This window comes from Ictidomys tridecemlineatus, unplaced genomic scaffold (assembly GCF_052094955.1).
Source record: "Ictidomys tridecemlineatus isolate mIctTri1 unplaced genomic scaffold, mIctTri1.hap1 Scaffold_55, whole genome shotgun sequence".
Taxonomy (NCBI): Eukaryota; Metazoa; Chordata; class Mammalia; order Rodentia; family Sciuridae; genus Ictidomys; species Ictidomys tridecemlineatus.
The window spans coordinates 721642-728769 of NW_027523660.1; positions in this window are offsets into that span (position 1 = coordinate 721642).

Sequence of the window (7128 nt, forward strand, 5' to 3'; positions counted from 1 at the left end):
CGCCGGGAGCTCGAGGCCAGGGCTGCCTGGGGACCTAGGCGGGGCCGGCGCGGGCTCCAGCCTTGGGCTTGGGGTGCAGAGTCCAGACCCGCCGAGACTGGCTTTGAGGGCAGGAGGAGTCCGGGAGAGGCTGTGTGGTGTCCGGTGCCGGGCGCAGGAGTCTTGGCGACCTTTGTCTCCTGCCTGGCGCCTGCACTGGAGTATGACCCAGGGCTCTGCAGCTGCGTGTGTGTGTGTGTGTGTGTGTGTGTGTGTGTGTGTGTGTGTGTGTGTGTGTGTGAGAGAGAGAGAGAGAGAGAGAGAGAGAGAGAGAGAGAGAGAAAGAGAGAGAGAGAAGGGGGAAGGGATGGATTCTGCATGCCTGTGTAGACAGAGTCTTGCTAAATTATTAAAGCTGGCCATGAACTTGTGATGCTTCTGCCTCAGCCTCTTCAGGTGTGTACCATCAGGCCTTGTTGAAAAACTGCTAGCTTTTTTTTTTTTTTTTTTAATACTGAGGATTAAACTCAGGGGCACTCAACCGCGGGGCCCCATCCCCAGCCGTATTTTGTATTTTATTTAGAGACAGGGTCTCTCTGAGTGGCTTAGTGCCTTGCTTTTGCTGAGGTTGGCTTTGAACTCGATCCTCCTGCCTCAGCCTCCCATGATACTGGGATTACTGGCGTGTACCCCTGTGCCTGGCCAAACTTATATCTCACTTTTTCTATATAGCAGGAAGAGAATGTAGAATGTTGGCAATTTTGAGGGCATATAAATGATTATTTGGGTAATGAATAGTTACAGAATTGTGTGTGTGTGTGTGTGTGTGTGTGTGTGTGTGTGTGTGTGTACATGTGCTGGGGATGGAACCCAGTAGGTCTGACCACTGGGCTACATCCTCTTTAGAATCTGAATGAGCCCCAGGGACAAACACTATCTTGTAAGGGACATCTGTCCAGGGGCAGCGACCTCCAGCCTTCTTTCCTGAGATAGATAAGGGGATTTTAAGGTGGGGGTGGAGGAGGCCCCAATCCCTTTTGCAGCCTCCTCTTCGCATAGATCAGGGAAATCCCGGTGCTTGGGTGGGCAGAAGCCACCAGCTTTCTCCTAGGTCATGAGCCCGACACACCCCAAACCCCACTGTGTTTTGGAGGCACCTTCTCTGAGTCCAGCAAGCCCCAGAGGTAAGCCCTCCTGCAGGACTGCTTCTGTGACTCTTGCAGAAAGCCACGCCTCATCCTGGGGCGGACGTCACATCTGGGATGTGACCATGCCTGGGCCACCCTGGCCATCAGCTGCCCTGGGTGACAGGTGTGTGCTGTTGGTGGCTTCTTTTCCTTCTGTTCAGAAGCGGACCACAGCTGATATGACATCTGATACTAGAGCCCTGCGTCTTGCTGAGGTGGACATTAGTGTCTTGATTGATGTTGCCTAATGCAGACTGGAGAGCGGCCAGGGGGCTCTGCACTCACCAGGTGCTTTGAGCAGAGGAGCACTCCAAAGAGGAAACCCATGACCTCCACAAGAGGCTTTGCAGAGATCCAGGAAACCCAAGGGTCTTCCTCTTTGCTCAACCCTTTCAAGTCTCCCTCTGCAAGCTTTGGTTTTGACCGACCGCTAGACTCCTGCATCCAGCCACCACTCATTGATCCACTCTCAACCATGCAGACTGCCTCAAATAGTCATTTGCCTACAGTTATAAAAATCAGTTTGTCTCCTTGTGTTTTAGAATTAAAATGTGGTCACTCCCTGGATCCTGAATTTGACCTTAATATAAACTACAATTTGGGACCATCTTGAGGATGCCGATCACTTGGTTCACAATTTACATTTGTTGGAAAAAAATCTGCAAGTTTGTGCATTCCCATTACCACTTAATATGAGTGTTAAGTTCAGGTTTACTCCATTCTGTGTACCCTATTCACCCAAAGGGGAAAACCTCTCCCGTAATGGCGACAATTTATTTTGAAGGTTACAGGGACTGTGATTTACCACTTCAACTGCATTTTTTCTGAAGCTTCTCTCTCCAACAAATCCATTCCAGTCAAAACAGCCATCAGCAGTTATGCAGTAAATGAGGGCAGAGGCAAGACCTGAACCCAGGACTTCTGAACCCAGGACTTCCGTCTCTAGAGCCCATGTGCTGATTCCTTAGAACATTTCAATTCTTTTTTCCTTTTGGAGACGTACTGAGGACTAAATCCTGGGGTGCTTTACCATTAAGCCACATCCCAATCCTTTTTACTTTTATATTTTTGAGACAGGGGCTCACCAAGTTGCTGAGGCTAGCCTCGAACTTGCGATCCTCCTGCCTCAGCCTCCTGAGTGGCTGGGATTACAGGCGTGTGCCACATCAGACTAGAGCACTTCTAATAGTGAGAAGATGTGCTTCCTGCCGTGGAGAGGCCCATCTGTGTCCCATCTCATTCCTGATTAGTCAATGACATAACCTTCTGCTGGACTGATTGGCGCTGCCGTCCAGGCTCCCGCTGCCTCACGCCAGCCCTGCGATCCTTCATTTTTCACAGAACCAGCAGCCAAGACCAGGCCTGGCCCGGCCCCAGGCACTGCCCAGTGTGTCTGTTCCCAAGCAGGTCCCAACAGAACGAACGGGCAGATGTTCACTACTGGGAAACACGAAAACAGCAGACAGATGTAGCTCCACTCGCAAGACCCTGGGGTCATTCCAGCCCCCCCAGTTTAAAAATAAATAAAAGCAGAAGAGAGCAAATGCCAAGGAGCTTGCATTGTTCAGCCTGGAAATGGAAACTAGGACCAGGGGTGTGGCCTAGGGGCAGAGTTCCCACTCAGCAGGTGTGAGGCCTTGGATCTGAGCCCCAGCCCTTCAAAAGGAAGCCAACATTGGCACAGACAAATTAGAATAGAACCAGCAAATAGCAGAGGAGGGCTCTGGGCTGCAGGTTTAGCTCAGGTCCAGACCTGCCTAGCATGCAGGAGGGCGGGATCCATCTCCAGCACCTCCCCCTGCTGGCCCACAAGGTGGTGCAGGTCGAGTCTGAGTATTTCTAACCATTGGAAGTGAGTGGGGGAGGGAGGGACTGGCCTCCAATGATCAGCAATGAGCTTGCGTTCTGTAAGAGCACCCTTAGCCTTGGGTGGCAAGGCAGCAGGGTCCCTGGGCCCAGAGTTAGAAGTCCTCCTGGACTGGGGGCAGAGTCCTGGACTCTGCACTCGGGTCACCCAGATTGCTTTGAACCCTGGGCTTCTTCAGAGAAATTGACTACAGATGTGTCCTGGGGTGTTCCCAGCCTTGGAGAGGATGGAGAGTCAGGCTCCTGATGACCCGGTGACCCAGTGAGCTCCTAGCACGTGCCAAGTACTTTCCATACAGTTTTCAAGTCTCCATGCCAGACTGGACCGACTGGTCATTCTTTGCTCAGAGACACTGGTGTTCACAAGAGAAGCAATGTGCCCAATGAGACCCAGACTAAGAGCTCTGGGTGGGACGGGCAGGAAGATTTTTAGCGGTCCCCTGGTATCCACAGGATATTAATTTTTTTTCTTTTTTGGTACTGGGGATTGAACCCAGAGAGTCTCTACCACTGAGCCACATCCCTAGCCCTTTTGCTTTTATTGGGAGACTGGGTCTGACTAATTGCTGAGGCTGTCCTTGAACTTGAGATACTCCTGTGTCGGCCTCCTGGGTCACTGGGATTACAGGCATGTGCCACCACACTCAGCCCTCATTTTATCTTTTAATTTTGAGCCTGATATAAGAGGTTGAGCCTGGTATAAGGGACTGATCCGGGCACTTTACCACTGAGCTTCAGCCCTGCTCCGAGGAATAGAATACGCAGGAGGATGTCAACCTGGGCCCTGGGGAGGAGCCTAACACACCTGGCAGGCTGGGATTCCTGCCCCTTGGGAGCCACTGTCATGTAGGAATCTCAGCCCTCCTGAGACCACCAGGCTGAGAAGGAGGCCCTAGTGGGCATCAGGCCACATACAGAAGAGGACCAGAGGGCGCTGAGATACATACCAGCCACTCAGGAGGCTGAGGCAGGAGGAACACAGGTTGGAGGTCAGCCTTGGCAACTTAGCAAAACCCTGTCTCAAAAAATAAATAAATAAACAAGGACTGGGTATGCAGCTCAGTCATAAAGCACCCCTGGGTTCACCTCATACCAAAAAAAGACCTCCTGAGGGGAGGTCTTACTTGTGGGAGCAGAGACGTTGTTCCTGATGTGCCTCTCAAATTCCCGAGCCAGGAACACCGAGCAACGGTTCCAGATCTACACGGCCCAGCTCAGGTGTGTCCTACGGCCCTGGACAGCTGGAACATCCCAAGTCCTAATCTAAGCCAAAGTCCCATCTTGGCCTCAAAGAACTGGTGGGGCTGGGCCGGTGTCTAGGAGGTACAGATGCAGAGTGCTCACCAAGCCCTGTGAGGCCCTGGGCTTTGGTCCCAGTTCTACAAAAATCCATAAAACAAAACCAGGCGCCAGGTGGATCTTAACAACTGGATCCCACACTTCCTACTGAGAAGCCTCCAATCCCTCTATGTGTTTCTGTTACTCTTGGAACAAATCCGAGCCCTTTCCCATGGCCTCTGAGGCCTTGCAGAGAGACCTGTCACCTCTCAATGCACCGCCCAGGGACAAAAGTAGCTCCAGAATATGCCAGGCCTTTCTTGCCCGGGGCTCCTCTCCTTCCCGCCAGCCTTGCCTGGAGAGGGTGGGTCACTTACCAGGTTGAGATGACTTCCTAGGTCCACTAGGGCCTCCTGCCTGACCCTGGGCTTTTCTTTTTTCTGTCCTAGTTCATGAGCCGGTTTTGACCACCTCTGGCCCCAGCTCTGGGAACACGGCAGGTGCCGAAATCCAGGTGCCTGGGCCTCAGCAGATGCTTACTGAGCGAATGCAGCTGTGCCGATAGGGACTCTCAGTATGCTCCTGACAGGCAGGGCCTGGTGTGGGTGGAGGGGAGACAAGGTAAAGGGTATTTCCAGGGGATCGGCTCAGCAAACTGGCTTAAGAAGATTGTTAACAAATATGAGCTGGGGCCTGAAGCCAGAGAGCAGCTTTGACCACCAGCCCTCGGAAGGCCGATTTTTCATGTCTAAAGCCGCAGAGGGTGAAAGGAGATTTGGGAGCAAGAAATGGGGGTCAAAGCATGGATTCCTATCATCATGGCTGCCACCACCTAGAGTCTTTCAGTGTCAGGGTTCTTCCTACAGGGGCATTTCCTAGGCAACACTGAGCCCCAGACAGCACTAAGGCCCTTTATCCTAAAAAAGCATCGTCTAAGGAACAATGACATTTTAAAGAATGTTAGATAACAGTCAGGCATGGTGGTACATGCCTGTAATCCTAGAAACTGGGGAGGGTGAAGCAGGAGGATTGCAAGTTGGAGGCCGGCCTCAACACTTGAATTTAGCAAGACCACAGCAACATGTTAAGACCTTGTTTAAAAATAAAAAATAAAAAGGACTGGGGATAAAGGTCAGTGGTAAAGGGCCTCTGAGCTAAATCCTCCATACAAATAAAAATGGGTCAGATAACAGTTTTAAGTGGTGGCTCTTTTGGACTAATTTATACTCTAGGCCCTAACACACTAGACTGAAAATCAAAATGTAGTAACCCATACTATACTCAAACAAATATTAAGCTGATATAGGATCTTTGTAGGAATCAGGATAGAAAGAAGACAAAACTTGAATTCCCAAAGAGTCCTTTTCAATGGCATGACAAGTTTTGTTTTGTTTTTTTTAAGATGGACACAACACAATGCCTTTATTTATTTATTTATCTATCTATCTATCTATCTATCTATTTATTTATTTATTTATTTATTTATTTTATGTGGTGCTGAGAATCGAACCCGGGTCCTGCTGGTGCAAAGCGGGCGCTCTACCTCTGAGACACAATCCTAGCCCCACATGACAAATTTTAATCCTTATCTTTTTGTGCAATCAAAAATTTAATAAGAGGGATGTAGATGTTGCTTTATTGGACAGTGCTTGCCTGGCATGCATGAAACCGTGGGGTCAATCCCTATTTAAAAAAGAAAAATTACTAGCAAAGATACTATTTTTTTAAAATGTGTACTGTAGATGGATCCTAGCGGTGCTTTACTACTGAGCCACATCCCCAGCTCTTTTTATTTATAATTTATTTATTTATTTATTAAAATAAATGACACAGGCTTTGTGCCACCTGAGTTTTTTTTTTTAATATTTAGTTTTTAGTTTCTCGGCGGACACAACATCTTTGTTTGTATGTGGTGCTGAGGATTGAACTTGGGCTGCACCCATGCCAGGGGAGCATGCTACCGCTTGAGCCACATCCCCAGCCCTCTTTTTATTTTTTATTTTGAGACAGGGTCTCACTAACTTGCCCAGGCTGGCCTTGAACCTGCTATCCTCCTGCCTCAGCCTCCCAAATTGCTGGGATTATAGGCTTGTGCCACTGTGCCAGACCAGCAAACTACTCTTTTTACTATTTTTTACTATTTACTTATTTTAACTAGATTAACTTCTTGCTTCATGAAGCCCCATAGGATGGAAGAAAACTAAGTCCAGTATTTAAAATATGTTTCACTTGATTCTAGATGTAAAGATAATTTAAAATTAAAAAGAATTTCTGAAAAATCAGTCTGTTTAGAATCATAAAAAATTGAACACATGTATATGGAACACATTTAAATGAGCATGTAAATAATTAAATTATTATTAAGTTTAATTTTTTTTCTTTTGGGTGCTAGGGATTGAACTCAGGGGCACTCGACCACTGAGCCACATCCCCAGTCTTGTTTTGTATTTTATTAGAGACAGGGTCTTACTGAGTTGTTTAGTGCTAAATTGCTGAGGCTGGCTTTGAACTTGCGTTCTTCCAGAATGCTAGGCAAGCATTCTAGAACTGAGCCACACCCTGGGTCCACCTCCCTGTCTGTACCTGTGTTTTGGGGACTGTGATTGGCCCTCTCCCAGCCCATTTCTTGAGAAGAATTCCCATTTTAAGCTGCCCTCCTTTGTGAATGGTAGTCAGAGGATAGGGGAAAATTTTTTATTTCTCATTTATTTCTGGATTTCTCTTTCTCTTTCTTTTTTTGGTGATTCTGGGGGTTGAATCCAGAACCTTCAGCATGCTAGGCAGGTGCTCTACCGCTGAGCTGCACCCCGTTCCCCAT